We start from the raw sequence: 19,151 nt of genomic DNA, 5'->3' as shown, positions 1-19,151 counted from the left end.
CATCTTCATTCTGTTTCCTAGGAATATGATATAGTTGCACTTCTTCAAATTGATTAAACAATCTACGAATGGCATGAACTTTTGTCCGTAAGCTTTCATTCTTGCATGCCCAAATACCTAAAATCTGTTTAACAATGAGAAGTGCATCTCCCTTTACCATGAGGCGTTGTATCCCTTGGCCAATGCACATCTTCAAACCATGAAGTAGTGTGTCGTATTCTGCCTCATTGTTGCTAGTTGAACCTGGTAGATTGACCTTCTCTTTCATGACCACTTCTCCACTTGGGTTGAGCAACACTAGCCCTCCCCCTGCTTTTCTTGTGGCTCGACGAAAAGCTCCATCAAAGAACAAGGTAAAAGCATTAGGAATACTTTTTGGTGGTGGCAATGGTAGGGTCTTTACTTCAGGCACCTTAATCTCCTTTTCATGCACCCTATAAGTGAGAATCCCTGCCAATTGTGCACGCACACTATCTTCTACCTTGAAAGAGTATTGAAACTCTTACAACTCCATAATCCACTTTGAGATCCTAGTACTAAGATTCATTTGAGATGACACCCAAGGGAACAAATTCTCTGCAGTGAGAATTACAAAAGGTTTTGGTAGCAGGTAGGATCTAAACTTTCTCACCGCAAACATGAGAGAAAGCATCATGAGTTCTGCTTCTGTGTAGTCTCTCTCCAAAGCATTCATGACCCTACTAGCAAAGTAGATGGGTCGCATCCTTGTACTATGGGGATCTTGTTGTAGCAACACAGCACCAATTGTTTCCCTTCCAACACTAGAGCTAACAAAGAATGTGTACTCCCAACAAGGAGGCATGAGTATTGGTAGCTCTGAAAAAATGACTTCAATGTTACAAAAATACTCTTCAAGCTCATCAGACCATGCAAATTCTACTTGTTGTGTCAACTTTTGCAAAGGATGAAGCAACTCCGAGGCTAAGTGAATGAAGCGTGACATATACTTCACCTTCTGAATGAAAGAGATGACCTCCTTAAGACTCTTCGGTGATGGGAGCTCAATATGAGCCTTTGCCTTTGAAGGATCCACCTCAATGCCTTTATAGGAAACCTTGTGACCGAGCAAGATCACTTCATCCTCACCTATGTGGCACTTGTCGGGGTTGAGTTGACCTCCCATGTCGTAGAGCTTCTTTAAACCTTCTTCTACCCTTTGTAGATGCAATGATTTTGAGCTATAAATGCAGAAATCATCAATGAACACCCTAATTGACTTTCCAAAGAATGCTTGAAACACCATGTTCATGAAACGTTGGAATGTTGCAGGAGCATTTGTCAGACCAAATGGCATGACTCTAAAAGCATAACAACCCCAAGGAGTGATAAAGGTTGTTTTCAATTGATCCTCCAATGCAATCCCTATTTGAAAGTAACCTGAGTAACCATCGCACACAGTGTACTTCTCATGACCAGCTACCTCATTTAGTATCTCATCCTGGAATGGGAGGGGAAAGTGATCTCTTTTTGTTGCCTCATTGAGGGGACGGTAATCCACACACACCCTCCACTTGCCATTTTTCTTAGGAGTGACAACAACAGGAGAGACCCACTCTGAATTCTCCACTGGATAAATGAAACCTGCTGCTAGAAGCTTTCTTACCTCCTTGAGTAGAGCCTGTTCCTTTATAACTCCTAGCCTTCGTAGCTTCTGAGCTTTAGGTGTGGCCTCTGGCTTCAACTCAATCTTGTGTTGAAAAACATCTACTCCACGCACATCGGTGTAGTCTTTAGCAAAAAGCCTCGGAAATTTCCTTAGCACACATTTGAACTCCTCTCTTTCATCCTTTGTAAGTGTTGTAGACAACATATCTTCTAACATTCCTTCATCTTCCACCTTTTGGTTCTCTTGGGAACCTACCTCTTCCAAACCTCGAGAAGAGGTCTCCTGGTTGTTTGGCTTAAACCTTACCCCCATGACTTCAATGGAGGACTCCTCTTCAGTAATGATGCCGCTACTTTCTTCTTCTGAAGTGTTTTCAGTCCAATCTTCTTCCGTCTCACTTCGAGATGATTCTTCATGGGGCTCCTCTTGGCGTTGCTCCTTCATGTCAAAGACAACCTTCTTGTGATTGTCATTCCTACAAATTAGCTTTCCACTCTCCCAATCCTGCAAAGCTCGCATTTTCATTAGCCATGGTCTTCCTAGGATAAATGGATAACCACTTCCCTTGGTCGACATAACATAAAAATCCACTGCCTTCTTAATGCCAAAGGCCTCCACAAAAACATTTTTACAAATGCCTACGCACCTAGCCTTGCTATTGTTTGCCATTTTCACTTTGATTTCAGGTGTCTCATGGATGTGCATGCCTAGTCTTTGCATGAGCCTTTCTGTCATGATGCAAATTTGTGCACCCCCATCCACTAGACCTTTCCTAACCAATCTTCCTTTTATGTAACAATCTAGCATAGGTGTAATATCCTCGTTCATTTCAGCATGTGCAATTTTTACAACAGGAAAACTCTCTTTTACCTTTCTCCTAGTGCTAATTGCCTTTGTTAAATCTCTCCTAACTTGTGGGCATAATGCAAGAAATTGAGGCCATGAGATATCAGGACCCTTACCTCGCATGTCTTCCAACAGGTTGTATGGAGCCATACCATGTCCAAGAGGGAAGTCTTGGAGATTGATACGACGTCGAGTCCTCTTAGCTTCCTTGGTCTCCTTTGCCTTCTTGCCTTGTCCATGGTCACTCTGTGATGGGACACCCTCTTTCTCTTTACCTTTTCCTCGGCCACGCTTAATGCCATTGGCTTCCATGTCAACCTCATTTGAGTTTGTCACCTCTACCACATGCACATTTGGATCTGGCAAAGGTGGAACTCCTTCTACCGCTTGTGGAGGTGGTCTTGGTCCATTTGGCGTTTGTAGAAGCCTTGGTTGTTGACCAACTCCTTCTCCTGCATTCATCACTGGGTAATTCATGTTAGGTCTCCCTGGCTCTCCACGGGGCCAAGGACAATTATACATCCCATGTCCAGACTCTCCGCAATTCCAACATTGCAAGACTCTCCTAGGTCGTGGATCTCGCTCTTCAGACTTCTTTGCTTGTCCCTTTGGACCTACAGCTTGTGCAAGGTGAATTGACAGGCTGCTTAAAGATTCGTTTAACTTCTCAATTACTTCCGCCGTTACCTCAGGAAGATCTATCGATGTTGATGCTTGTGACTTACCTTTGGGTCTAAGACCTTCTATTGGAACCTCTCCCCTTAAGCACTTGAGTTTCCTATATTTCTCAGCAGCCCTAGTTTCAGCTGCATCAAAGGTAGCAGGTGCACCCGCCTCAACTTTTACCTTAAGGTCAGGAAAGAGTCCGGCTATGAACCTCTCCTTTTTTAAAAATTCTGCACCATCACCAGGGCTAGCAACATTTCGTATCCATAGAGCCCAAAGACATAGAAACTCTTGCTTGTACAAGTAGTAGTCATCTAAGTCTTTTTGCTTATGAGAAACAATGTCTTGCCATAATTTTTGAGTGTTTTGGGGATCAAAGAAGTATTTATTGAAACGATTCAAAACTTCTGTGTAATTCCCCTTAACTTCCTCAGGCAAAGAGTCAAACCAAGTGCTAGCATCTTTCCTAAGGACCACCTCAAACATTTCTACACGTTCTTGATCAGTTATTATCCTCTTGATACGGCAAGACATCTTGAAATTCGCTAAAAATAATTTTGCATCCTCTCCAGGCTCTCCAAAGAAAAGAGGATACCCAGACATTTGGCGTTGGCTTTCCATTGAATTGATTTCAAAGTGACACCCGTTTTTGTTTTTCTTTCTTAAAAAGATTTACGCAATAATGTTTTCTAGCTTGCAATCTATTCTACAACAAAATAAAGATATTCACATCAAACGACCTATGATAATCAATAAGAGGTAGGATGACAGGGTTTGGTGATGCGAGAATTTCTCCTACTCTTTGGGCACCAAACATGAACACCATACGTTGTTGAAAATGGATTTTCCTACTAATTGCAATGTTTATTCTAATGTGTGGAGTGAAATGGAAGGGGAAAACCTCTATTCCTGGGCCATTATCCATGGTCTATGCATGACCTAATGCTTAAAACAAAACAAAAATATAGACGTCCAAACTAAGGTCGTACCTAATGAGAGGCAAAATAAAAGGATTTACTGAAGCGTTTATCTCGGCCAACCTAAGAGTACCTAAAATTCTACGAATGACACGTTGAAATTGCAACTTAGTACTAACAATTATGTGTACCTTTTGCCTTGCAATGGGAATGAAGGGATCATACAAATTTTCGTGATTCATGCAAACTACTTGACTATGCTAAAGGTTGATTCTACACAAAAATACACAAGCCGTCCTCCGTGGGGGCACCAATTTGAGGCGGTCCGGGGCGGGCAACAAGAAGAGCAACCTCTAGACACCCTTCAAGGCTCCCATGCTGCTCAATGGGGCTGGGGCACAACACAACACAAACCAAAACAACAAACCCACAGCCAAATCCCAACTACACAAGGGGCACCACCTAGTTTAAGAGCGAACTAGGACGCAAAAGAGGAGAATCGTTAGAGCAACCCACAAACAAGCAAGGAATTTACACTAACCCTAACACCAATGGAACACTCTCACACACTAATACACGAGAGAGGGAGGGAGGGAGAGAGAGAGAGAGAGAGAGAGAGAGAGAGAGAGAAAGAGAGAGATAGTGCTCGGGCTGCTTTGAAACGTATCGGCAATGATCAAGCAAACACAACTATATATTTAAGAAAGAGAGAGAAAGGGGGAGGGGGTGCTTGTTGCATTAATACCTTCTTACAAATCTGTCATGACAAATCAAAGTGAGATTAGTATTTTTTCAACATAGCTTGCGTAAATTTCACCACAACACATCACAAGAAAAGCCACCCCAATCACTGTCTTAAGGCCAGAGGAGTCCTCTCCACCCTGTCGCCCTCTTACAGTATGTGGGATTTATGGCTAGATTGATGACAACACCAGAGACAAGCTATCAAGAACTTAACAAAAAACACCAAGACACTTACGCATCATTGTTGTCCATTACTTCACGTTGGAAGGGAGACAAAGTATCCAAGCTTAGTCCAAATCCACCCTCCTTGATTCAGCGAATGTTGGGCTTACACTAGTAGGAGAAATGATAGATTTTCTACTCTCAATTGAATGATCACTCTCTCTCTTACAATGGCATAGAGTTCCCTTGCTAATCCCCTATTACAACACATGCACATGCATAAGACAATGAGCTTCCACTCAAGAGCTCCTTCTAGAGAGGTTGAGCTTGGCTTCTCAAGCTATAGCATAGTGCTCTTGCTTATGGCTCCCCCTTTTGTGCTAGCCACACCCTCCTTTTATAGCAATTTTGAAGGCTAGGGTTACTCCTCTAACCATGGTTGGGTTAGATTTTCAGCCATTTATCTAATTTGTTTTTCTTGGAATTATCAAGAAGTTGGTGGGGAAAGAGAGAGGAGAGAAATGGAGGTGATAGGACTTTTCATAGTGGGTTAGTGTTAGTAGAGTTAGTATTAATTTACAAATGGAATTGGATATTTACAATGGGAGTATCCATGTAGGATACAAATAAGGAAGAAAAACTCTTAAGAGGTAAGAAAAGGTGGATTTCTTACAAGGTTCATGCTCCAAGTGTCTTGAGTAGGGCCAATTTTGACGCTTGTTGACGGTCCACTAGCTTTGACGGTACATTTTTTCTCCACTCTTGACCTTCCTTGAGAGACAAGGTAATTGAAGCCGAGTAATCAACCACCATGATGCTGTATTTTAAGAGAAGAGGCTGAATTTTGTGGTTTTTTTGATAGATATGGGAAAATTGGAGGAGGAAAAATGAGACTAGGTGGTCAATTTTGGAATGGAATTGTGTGTGGGAGGTATGAGTTCACCATGGTTTCTCTTATTCTTCAAGGTTGAGGAGAAGGTGAGTAGGGTGCAGAGAGGAGTGGTGAGAGAGGTGGGGATGATGAGTGGAGAAGTGTGTGTGAAAGAGGAAAATGATAAAGTGGACGAGAGAGTGTGGCTGCATAGCATGGGAAAACTGGGGTCCACTAATAAAATCATAGCTCACGGCTCGTAGCTCAAAAAAAATATGAAAAAATTTGAGGCAAAAGTTCAGCCTACGAGCTACAACTTTTGTTTGTATCACCTTTTCAAATTTGGAGAGCAAGTGAACTTTAAAAATTCAGCAAAACCGACCTTTTTTTTCCACTGCACAAGGTCCTTGTGAGGTCCTTCTTTGGATGATTCTTTTGAATACCTCCAAGAGTGAGCCCTCCATAGTGCATGTATGCATGCCACCTACCCTTGACCTTATTTGGTAGGTCTATAATTGAAGATATTGTTGAGATTATGATATAAGTGAATAGTACAACTAAGAAAATCAAATATTGAGGGGTCTAAAAAATATGTACAGGTCAAATATAAATAATATAAGTGGAAAAAAATATAAAGGGGTCAAAAGAAATCTCTCTCATTATGAGGCTACCATAAAAAGATAAATATTTTTGGTGTTCTAATTTTTTAGAAAAAAAAAAAGATGTAGGAAGGGAAAAATCACAATAGTGAAAAAATATACACATAAATAAAACTAGTTTTTTTGGATTTTTGTTGGGGTGGAGTTACACCAAATATAAGAGAAGCTTACATGAAAATATTTCTATATGGAATAAAGAGTATGAAAAATGGTAAGAAAAAATTGTGGTAATGGTGAGGCAATGTACAGAGCATAAATAGCACACACCTAGGTAGAAATATTTAAATAAATACCAAAATAATTATGAAAAAATCTTTTATTTAGGCCCTATATACAAAGAAATATTTACATACGCATGGGCCATAATATACTTATATTTTTTTATTTTTTTTATTTTTTTGGCTCAACTAGCCCAATGACTAGCTAATTGAGGATTTTTTAAGAAGATATGGGAAAAGTCCCGTGACTCACGCACGCCTATGTACAGTGAAATGGTAGGGATAGCCACAGTGTTTGGGTGATTTTGGTAGGGTGAGGTAACTCACTGTGGCAATTACAAAGAGCCGAAAAACGGCTATCATCGCAAATTGTCGCTTTTAGACACCCCTAACTTGCGGATGTATTTTGAGGCCTTAAACGACGTTTTTTTCAAAGTTGAACTAAATGTTTTTCAAGTTTTGCTCTAAGATCTGTAGAGCTGCTCTCAAGCTACGTTTTGATATAAAAACTTTTCCGATCCGTTACCGTTTGTGAAAGTTATGGCCAAAACAATGAAATGAAGTTTAGAATGGTCAAAATGAGTCCAAATTCAATTTTAAAAGAAGATTTGGGATCTCTATGACAGAGTGAACACTCCTATATGGTCAAAAGTACAATTGGACCCTAAAATTGGCGTAGAGACATCCTACGCATAGGACGTCTATATGCTCAGAATTTAACAAAATTTGGTCCAGAGACTCCCCTTAAGTCCAGCAACACAATGGTATGCTCAGAATTTCTTTTGGACCTAAAAATGGCCTTGAGACATCCTACGCGTAGGATGTCTTTTTGCCCAGAATGACTTGAATTTTTCACCCCAGCTTCTCCTTGATGTGCTGATCACAGTGGTGTGCTCACAGGTTGGTTTGGAGTCCTAAATCAAGCTGGAGACATCCTACATGTAGGATGTTTAACTGCTCAGATTTTGTCCAAACTTGATCCCAAGATTCTCCTAGTGCTCAGCAACCCAATGGTATGCTCAAAATTGAATTTGGATGCCAATAGGTCAAGATTTAGGCTGCAAGAGCGTCTAGTGCACTCCAAGAGTAGGATGTTTGACAATTCTTGTCTTTGCTTGGTAAATAGGCCAAACAAGGTCCAAATTCACTTTTGAAAAAAGATCCGAAATCCTTGAGACACTTAGAACCTCCCTATATGGCTACAGTAGAATTTTGACCACTTTATGACCCAGGAAACATCCTACGTGTAGGATGTCTTTTTGCTTTATTTCAGCTCAAACTTGCATTGTAGCTTCCCCTTGATGTGCTAAACTCACAGCTATTTTTACTTTTTGATTCTCACACCTATAGGTTTGTCAAATGATCAAGAATCTGCTCCAGAAGCCTGATGTCTGTTCTGATGAATTCCCAAGTTAAATCAACTCCAAATTGGACCAAATTTTCCTAGGAGGCTTATCTAAGGCTATATGATAGCATGGTATGGTCACAGTAGAAGTTTGATTTCAGAATCATGCCTTAGACATCCTACGCGTAGGATGTCTAACTGCTCAGAATTGCCCCAAATTTGAACCACAGACTCTCCTTAAGGTGCTGAGCACTATGGTATGCTCAGAATTTTGTTTAGAGTCCTAAATCATGGTGAAGACATCCTACACGTAGGATGTCTAAGTGCTTAGAATTGCCCCAACCTTGAGCCACGGCTTCCCCTTGATGTTAGCAACCCAGTGGTATGCTTAGATTTTGGTTTGGATGTCAAAAGACCCCAAAACTAGCTATTCTTACCTTTTTTAGTCAAAAATGCTAAAGTCTATTCAATCTTCCTTTCACTGACCCAAATGAGATGAAATTTATCACATGCACTCAATACAACATTTAGAACATGCCTATGGAGTCATCCTATGGTTTGGTCTCAAAATTAGGCCTTGGACACAATTTGGGTAGGATGTCTAGCAATTCTTGTCTTTTGGCTTAAATCTGTCAAAATTTGGTCAAATTTCCACTTTCCAGGTGAAAATAGGGTAGAACCTACCTTCTAAACACACTAGTAACCTCAGATTTTCAAAAAAAGTGCCCAGATCACCCTATAGACATCCTACGCGTAGGATGTCTACTGCTTATTTTTTCTGACTAAAGTGTCCCTGATGCTTCCTTATGCTCTCAGCAAGAGCAAGTATGCTTCACAATTGAAAAAACATGAAAAAATCACTCAATTTAAGCCTTTTCTAAAATTTTACGTTTTCTGACTCCGCCTTTTGGCTTTTGGTCAACAAAAATGGGGAAAAACACCCAAGTCAATATGTTACTAGGGTAAAACCTACCCTCTGAACACACTGGTGTAGTCAAAATTTTCAAATTTGGTCTCCAGAACCCCCTTGAGATATCGTACGCGTAGGATGTCTATGTTTATAGAATTGCAGGTTTTCTTCACAGAACCCTTGCAAATGCTCTTTTATATGCACAACATCAGTCAGTCATACAAAAATATCCACAAAAGATTGTTTAATGCATTTTTACCCTCAAAAGCACACTTTTCCGTGATTTCAAATGCAATCAAGCACTTTAGCAAATAAATTAGTGCTGAATAGCTCTAGATCAGAATTGGATCACTTACCTAAAGCTACTCCTACAAATCATATGGGGTTTTGCATCTATGAGTAGAAAAACGCTTCACTGCCACACACGGACTAGTAAACGCTTTTATCACCTCACAAATCACTCAACCACCAACAACTACTCCAATCCACAGATCCTAACTAAACCTATCTAGTCGCAGACCCTATCATGGTCACTCCTAGTGGTGAGACAATAACCCTTTACACTAGAATGGTAACAGGACACTTTTATGTCCTTGGACACTTTTGTGTCCTGTTAAATGACCATTTTTCTTGAATTATTTGAAGAGTATGAAAATGAATTTCTAGGTGCTATATATCCACAAAGTTGCCTTATGAGCTCGAAAAAATTTAGCATTTTTTTTGGAGAATCGATCTCACCATTAACCTTACTTTTGCACAACATTTTTGAACCTAAACTGTGTGAAAAAACGGGTCTTGTTTTTGGCAACTATACTACTCTAAACTTCATGTTTGTGAGGTTTAGATGGCTAGAGGTTAGACCTTCATAGTTCTCAACATGTTTGGATGCTTGTAGGGAGAGCTAAGTGTTAAAATTGAAAGTTATGACCAATTTACAAGAATTACATAATCCTGTTTTTTGGCCAAAATTAGCAATTTTATGATTTTTTGGGTGGCTTTCTTGATATATAAATTCAATTTTGATTGTGTAAGTGTAATGTATAACATAAGGCTAATCTTCCTTGAGTTTTGGGGGACCTAATATGCTATATAGCATAGTATATGATGATGGTTGAGTTTTTTGATTGGCTGAAGGATACGATACATTTGAGAGTAGCAAGTATAACTTTCTCAATATTTCTAGTTTCTTAGGCCAATTGTGTGTATTTTGTAGGTAGTAACCATATCTAATCATAGACTACAAACTTGGCTAGATATTGAGTAGTTTCTATGGGTTTCTAGAGGTCATAATGGTAAACCGAGTTTTTTCATGTTTGTTGTATTTAGCACTTTATCATTGCCCCCAAGGTTCCAATTCTAAGAGATCGATTATCCTTTTGACATGCTACATGGCTCCTTTTGAATACAAAGGCCCAAAGGGAACCAATAAAACATGTAAATAGTATCTATATTGAGCGTGACTATAGGAACTTTGATGATAGGTCCGCAGAATGGCAAAAATGTAACTTCGTTGTACCTTTTTTTTTTGCCCAAAAAACATTAGTGAGGTAAAAAAAACCATATGTTTTGGTCACCAACCCATTGAAGTTAACGGGGCATTTTATCTCATGTCCTATAAAAATCCCCACTTTTATTTATATGCAATCAACCGTAAGAAATTGTTATTTTGGGCAAAATGCACTGGTCCATCAACTTTGGAGGCTTGTAGTGACTAAGTGATGAGAAAATTACAAGTCGCTCAGTTTTTCCATATGTAGTAGTTATTGATCTATAAGCTCATGAAAGGATTTTTCAAAATGAGTGGATCTACTATGGTTTTGGAATTTTTTCCCAAAACCCTGAAAGGACACTTTTATGTCCTATTAGGTTACCATTATAGTGTTCAGATATATCCTTATAGGTTAGACAAGTGGTGGACATTAACACCCAGATAATGATATAGAGTGGAAAAGTGGTGAATCTTGAGACCAAACCACTCATGCTACTAGCGTTAATAGGTTGGAAAAGTGGTGGACCTTGAATGTAAACCCTCCCTGTTTCAATAGAGTTAGCTTCGACAAATGGTGTAGCATCCTTCTCTACATGTTTCAATGGAGCATAGCTTGGACAAGTGGTGGACCTTTGCTTCTCTCTATCTTTCAATAGAGTTAGCATCGACAAGTGGTGGACCTTGGAACCAAACCCCCATGTAAAACCTATCATGGTCACTCCAAGTGGTCCGAAAGAATAACCTTTAAAATATAGTCTTATAGGTTTGACAAGTGGTGGACCTTAACACCTAGATATTCTTCATATAATGACATAGAGTGGAAAAGTGGTGAATCTTGAGAGCAAACCACTCATGCTACTAGTGATAATAGGTTGGACAAATGGTGGACCTTGACTGTAAACTCCCCATGTACAAAATAACGTGGGGTTAAGGTATTTCAATGGAGGCTAGCATCTTGGAGACATGGTGTAGCTTCCTTCTCTTCGTGTTTCAATGGAGCGTATCTTGAAAAAATGGTGGAGCATCCTTCTCTCCATTTTTCAATGGACCCTAGCTTGGACAAGTGGTGGACCTTTGCTTCTCTCTATGTTTCAATAGAGTTAGCTTGGACAAGTGGTGGACCTTGGAATCAAACCCCCATGTAAAACCTATCATGGTCACTGCAAGTGGTGAGACAATAACCCTTAAGATATATCCTTATAGGTTGGACAAGTGGTGGACCTTAACACCCAGATAATGACATAGAGTGCAAAAGTGGTGAATCTTGAGACCAAACCACTCATGCTACTAGCGTTAATAGGTTGGACAAGTGGTGGACCTTGAATGTAAAACCCCCATGTTTCAATAGAGTTATCTTCGACAAATATTGGAGCATCCTTCTCTACATATTTCAATGGAGCCTAGCTTGGACAAGTGGTGCACCTGTGAACCAAACCCCCATGTAAAACCTATCATGGTCTCTCCAAGTGGTCAGAAAGAATAACCTTTAAGATATAGTCTTATAGGTTGGACAAGTGGTGGACCTTAACAACGAGATATTCTTAATATAATGACATAGAGTGGAAAAGTGGTGAATCTTGAGAGAAAACCACTCATGCTACTAGCCATAATAGGTTGGAAAAGTGGTAGACCTTGACTGTAAACTCCCCATGTACAAAATAACGTGGGTTTAAGGTATTTCAGTGGAGCCTAGCATCTTGGAGACATGGTGCATCTTGCTTCTCTTCATGTTTCAATGGAGTCTATTTTGGACAAATGGTGGAGCATCCTTCTCTCCATTTTTCAATGGACCCTAGCTTGGACAAGTGGTGGACCTTTGCTTCTCTCTATCTTTCAATAGAGTTATCTTGGACAAGTGGTGGACCTTGGAACTAAACTGCCATGTAAAACCTACCATCGTCACTCCAAGTGGTCAGAAAGAATAACCTTTAAGATATAGCCTTATAGGTTGGACAAGTGGTGCACCTTAACACCCAGATATTCTTAATATAATGACATAGAGTGGAAAAGTGGTGAAACTTAAGTGCAAACCACTCATGCTACTAGCGATAATAGGTTGGACAAGTGGTGGACCTTGGAACCAAACCCCCATGTAAAACCTATCATGGTAACTCCAAGTGGTCAAAAGGAATAAAGTTTAAGATATAGCCTTATAGGTTGGACAAGTGGTGGACGTTAACACCCATATTTTCTTAATATAATGACATAAAGTGGAAAAGTGGTGAATCTTGAGACCAAACCACTCATGCTACTAGAGATAATAGGTTGGACAAGTAGTGGACCTTGAATGTAAACCCCCCATGTACGAAATATCATGGGTTTAAGGTATTACAATGGAGCCTAGCATCTTGGAGACATGGTGTAGCTTGCTTCTATTCATGGTTAAATAGAGCTTTTCTTGGACAAATGGTGGAGCATCCTTCTCTCCATGTTTCAATGGATCCTAGATTGGACAAGTGGTGGACCTTTGCTTCTCTCTATGTTTCAATAGAGTAAGCTTGGACGAGTGGTGGACCTTGGAACCAAACCCCCATGTAAAACCTATCATGGTCACTCCAAGTGGTGAGAAAGAATAACCCTTAAGATATAGCCTTAAAGGTTGGACAAGTGCTGGACCTTAACACCCAGATATTCTTCATATAATGACATAGAGTGAAAAAGTGGTGAATCTTGAGACCAAACCACTCATGCTACTAGCGTTAATAGGTTGGACAAGTGGTGGACCTTGAATGTAAACCCCCCATGTTTCAATAGAGTTAGCTTCGACAAATGGTGGATTATCCTTCTCTCCATGTTTCAATGGAGCCTGACTTGGACAAGTGCTGGACCTTTGCTTCTCTCTATGGGAAGAATAGAGCTAGCTTGGAGAAGTGGTGGACCTTGAAACCAAACCCCCATGTAAAACATATCATGGACATTTCAAGTGGTGAGAAAGAATATGCTTTAAGATATACCATTATAGGTTGGACAAGTGGTTGACCTTAACACCCAGATCTTCTTAATATAATGACATAGAGTCGAAAAGTGGTGAATCTTGAGAGCAAACCACTCATGCTTCTAGTGATAATAGGTTAGACAAGTGGTGGACCTTGACTGTAAACTCCCCATGTACAAAATAACATGGGGTTAAGGTATTTCGATGGAGGCTAGCATCTTGGAGACATGTTGTAGCTTCCTTCTCTTCATGCTTCAATGGAGCGTATCTTGGACAAATGGTGGAGCATCCTTCTCTCCATGTTTCAATGGACCCTAGCTTGGACAAGTGGTGGACCTTTGCTTCTCTCTATGTTTCAATAGAGTTAGCTTCGACAAGTGGTGGACCTTGGAACCAAACCCCCATGTAAAACCTATCATGGTCACTCCAAGTGGTGAGACAATAACCCTTAAGATATATCCTTTAGGTTGGACAAATGGTGGAACATAACACCCAGAAAATGACATAGAGTGAAAAACTGGTGAATCTTGAGACCAAACCACTCATGCTACTAGCGTTAATAGGTTGGACAAGTGGTGGACGTTGAGTGTAAACCCCCCATGTTTCAATAGAGGTAGCTTCGACAAATGGTGGAGCATCCTTCTCTACATGTTTCAATGGAGCCTAGCTTGGACAAGTGGTGGACCTTTGCTTCTCTCTATCTTTCAATAGAGTTAGCTTGGACAAGTGGTGGACCTTGGAACCAAACCCCCATGTAAAACCTATCATGGTCAGTCAAAGTGGCTAGAAAGAATAACGTTTAAGATATATCCTTATAGGTTGGACAAGTGGTGGACCTTAACACCCAGACATTCTTAATATAATAACGTAGAGTGGAAAAGTGGTGAATCTTGAGAGCAAACTACTCATGCTACTAGAGATAATAGGTTAGACATGTGGTGGACCTTGACTATAAACTCCCCATGTACAAAATAACGTGGGTTTAAGGTATTTCGATGGAGGCTAGCATCTTGGAGACATGGTGCAGCTTGCTTCTCTTCATGTTTCAATGGAGTCTATCTTGGACAAATGGTGGAGCATCCTTCTCTCTATGTTTCAATGGACCCTAGCTTGGACAAGTGGTGGACCTTTTCTTCTCACTATGTTTCAATAGAGTTAGCTTGGACAAGTGGTGGACCTTGGAACCAAACCCCCATGTAAAACCTATCATGGTCACTCGAAGTGGTCAGAAAGAATAACCTTTAAGATATAGCCTTATAGGTTTGACAAGTGGTGGACCTTAACACCCAGATATTCTTAATATAATGACATAGAGTGGAAAAGTGGTGAATCTTAAGACCAAACCACTCATGCTACTAGAGATAATAGGTTGGACAAGTTGTGGACCTTGAATGTAAACCCCCCATGTACTAAATATCGTGGGTTTAAGGTATTTCAATGGAGCCTAGCATCTTGGAGACATGGTGCACCTTGCTTCTCCTCATGTTTCAATAGAGTTAGCTTCAACAAATGGTGGAGCGTCCTTCTCTACATGTTTCAATGGAGCCTAGCTTGGACAAGTGGTGGACCTTTCCTTCTCTCTATCTTTCAATAGAGTTATCTTGGACAAGTGGTGGACCTTGGAACCAAATCCCCATGTAAAACCTATCATGGTAACTCCAAGTGGTGAGAAAGAATAAAGTTTAAGATATAGCCTTATAGGGTGGACAAGTGGTGGACGTTAACACCCACATATTCTTAATATAATAACATAGAGTGGAAAATGTAAAGAATGAGGATTCAAGAGAGCTACACAAGACAAGCACACACCACACAGAGATGGAAATCTTCTTCTTCTTCTCTATGAAAAGAGAGTACAAAATGACTAAGTGCTAAAGCTCAAAAGTAGCACATATGTACATGCGGTCACTAAGTGTGAACACACTAGAAGCGTACTAGGCTGGCACTATAAGTGTGGTCCAGTTGTAGAATCACTGGCAGAGATCCTCTGTGTCTGTCACCTAACGTGCCAGTGAGTAAATTCCGTAAGCGGCCAAGACCCATAGTGGATGCCAGCTCAAGATGTAGAGCTCGACATCTCAACACTCCCCCTCGAGCTCTGCATGTCGCAGAGTCCAAGTATAGTCCGAAAACATCGAAGCTTCTCAGCTTCGAGGACCTTGGTAAAGATATCCGCCATCTGCTCCTCTGTGCTGACGTAGACCAGGTCGATGTCGCCCGCCAACACTCGCTCTCAAAGGTAGTGGTAGTGGACCTCTATGTGCTTGGTCCTGGCATGGAACACTGGGTTCCTAGCCAATTGCATGCTACTGAGGTTGTCACAATGGATGAAAATATGTTGGTCCACCTGCACTTCCAAGTCCTCAAGTAATATGCGTAGCCAAGCTACCTCGTACGCCGCAACTACTGAACCTCTATACTCGGCCTTTGTGCTCGATAAAGCAACCGTAGGCTGCTTTTTTGATGCTCCAAGTAACAGCAGCACTCCCAAAAGAGAACATGAAGCCACGCGTAGATCTCCTATAAACAATGCTACCTGCCCAATCTGCATCTGTATACCCATACAATGCTAATGTCACATCGAACAATGCGTAGTCAAGAGTCCCTTGCACATACCAAACTGTGCGTCGTACTCCATCCAAATGTGGCTTCCTTAGAAGCTGCATGAATTGACTCTCCAAGCCTATTGTGTAGCTCAAGTCTGGCCTCGTGATAGTCAAGTAGATTAGACTACCCACAATCTTCCTATACATCTTGACATCCTCAACAACATCACCCTTCTCTGCACTCAGCTTTGCATTCACATCCAAGGGAATAGAAGTTAGCTTACAATCAGCCATACCATACTTTGACAACATGTCCAAAGCATACTGTCTCTGTGATAGCCATACACCCTCTGGAGTCCTGATCACCTTAATGCCAAGAAATTAGCACAACTCGCCCAAATCTTTCATTTCAAACTCTTGTTTGAGAAGACCCTTCACATGGTCAATCTCCATAGCATTGTCACCCACAATAATAAGGTCATCTACATATATGGTAATGACCACAATCCCCACATCACTCTCACATACATAGAGTGAATGATCATCATGAGCTCTCCTAAACCCAATACTGACAAGATACTTGGCAATCCTATCATACCATGCTCTAGAGCCCTGCTTCAAACCATACAAATCTTTGAGAAGTCTACATACATAATCTGGGTAACCTGGATCGACATAACCAGGTGGTTGATCCATATACACTTCCTCTTGCAACTCACCATTCAAGAAGGCATTCTTTACATCCATTTGATGCATAATCCATCCTCTAGATGCAGCAACTGCTATGACAGCTCTCACAGTCGTCATCTTTGCCACTGGAGCAAAGGTCTCCTCATAGTCTATGCCATACGTCTGTGCATAACCCTTTGCGACCAGCCTTGCCTTGTGTAGCTCAATGTTACCATCAGCCTTATGCTTTGTTTTATACCCATTTACAACCAATAGCTTTCTTTCCACTTGGAAATGGCACCAACTCCCATGTGTCATTTGCTTCCAATACAGCCATCTCTTCATTCATTGCAGCATCCCAATGCACATTTCCAACTGCATCCTCAAAACATGTGGGCTCCACATCCTGTATCACCTTAGCCATGTAAGCTTGGTGATGCGCTAGATACCCATCATAAGTCAATTTCTGAACTGGATTTCTGAATCTGTTAGATTTGCGCGGTCCTGGGTCACTCCTTTGCCCTCTAACATCTTCTTGTACTTTCCTTACACCAGCTGTCCTGACAGCCGAAATTCCAAATTCCTCATTAAGACTTTGTTCAAAACCATCTGATTCCATGTCTACATGTGAAAACCCTGATGATGCATCAGCCATAAAGGGAGGTTCATCAACCTTTTCCTTTCCTTTTTGTGATACATTCCCTGTACCTTCTCGTGGAGTAACCTGCGTATGTAGTCTACCATTCCATGGCTTCTCAATAGAGCCACGAGAAGACGACTCTTGTGGTCCACTCAAAACCTGTGACTGTGGCCTCACATTTTGTACAACCATATCATCTTTTACATCAGCCCCAATAGTGCCATGTGCATTACTGTACCAGCTGCTCATCTCATCAAAGATTACATCTTTGCTCACTCGTAATTCTCGTGTAGTAGGATTGTAGCACCTGTACCCCTTTTGTTCAAGGGAATATCCCACAAGAATACATTTCTCTGCTTTAGGATCCAATTTCCTAAGCAACTCATCTGGTATATGCACGTAAGCTATGCAGCCAAACACTTTCAAGTGTGCCAAATCAGGCTTTGTACCTGTAAACTTTTCCTCAGGCGTTACATCATGCACCGTAGTTGTAGGTGTCCTGTTCATAATGTACACAACTGTATTTACAGCTTCAGCCCAGAAATGATGAGGCATGTTCTTCTCATTCATCAATGCACATGCAACCTCTGCAATGTGCCTGTTTTTCCTTTCTATGACCCCATTCTGCTGTGGAGTATATCTGCATGTAAATTGCTTGCGTATACCATGCATTCGCAGAAAATCTGAAAAATCATTCGAGAAGTACTCTCCCCCTCCATCTGACCTTAATGTCTTGATTTGCATATCTGTCTCGTTCTCAATCATGACTTTGAAGTCCTGAAAGTGACCAAACACTTCACTTTTGTTACACATGAAGTAGACCCATACTTTCCTTGTATGGTCATCAATGAAAGAGACATAATACCTGCAACCATGTATACTTGCAGTATCGGTTGGACCCCAAACATCTATGTGCACCACCTCAAGTGGCTTTTTACATACGTTGCGTTCATGTGGAAATGAGCCCTTTGACTGTTTTCCAAACTGGCATGCTGCACACACTTTATGCATACCATCCACCTTGAATTTGGGCAAACCTTTTACAATCTGTTTTGATTGCATGCTGCATAATCTCTGTTCATTGACATGGCCAATGCGTTTGTGCCAAATGTCAACATCATCCACAACACCTGTGCCCTATGCAAATAATGCAGCTTTTACCTCAGGCATGTCTACATTCAGCGTAAACATTCTCCCCACACATTTGCCCTCTATGATCAGCTTACATCCATTCTCAAAATCTTCTACATAACAGCCATTGGGATTGAAGCGAACCTGCAAACCCTGCTCAACCATTTGTCCAACAGAAACAAGATTCTTTGTAATGTTTGGGACATGAAGTACATCTGCTAAGTACTTTGATTTGCCACTCTTCGTATTTAGAGGTATGTCCCCTACATGAGCAATGGGGTGAGTTGTGCCATCTCCTGTTTGCACATAGCCTGACACATCTGGTTTGCAATATCTCTAAACCACTCTCCACGAGATGTCATGTGATTAGAGGCACATGAATCCACATACCAAACATCATCTTGGGTGGAATTCTCTGCAGTCATTGTATTCATTACATGTTGCATAACAAACATGCGCTCGTTTTTGCTATCATCTGCATCTCTGCTAGTAGATGCATAGTTGCCCCGTTCTCTCTTTCCACTTGATTTTCCCTTTGGACAGTCACGTGACATGTGACCTCTTTCACCACAAGTCCAACATTCTCTGCTATCTGTAGTATATTGCTGCCTGCTTGATCCTACACCACGACCTCTTTGACTTCCCATGCCTTGAGACTTGTTTCCCCTGACACCTGTATTGTTTTGATTTGATTGACCTTCTCGAAATTGGCCCCTGCAACCACTTGGGCCTCGACCACGACCTCTACCTCTACCTCTGTTGGAGTTAGAATAGAA

Source organism: Adiantum capillus-veneris, chromosome 20 (assembly GCF_014529385.1).
Source record: "Adiantum capillus-veneris isolate H3 chromosome 20, ASM1452938v2, whole genome shotgun sequence".
NCBI classification, from domain to species: Eukaryota; Viridiplantae; Streptophyta; class Polypodiopsida; order Polypodiales; family Pteridaceae; genus Adiantum; species Adiantum capillus-veneris.
Note: the sequence above shows the minus strand (reverse complement) of the source record.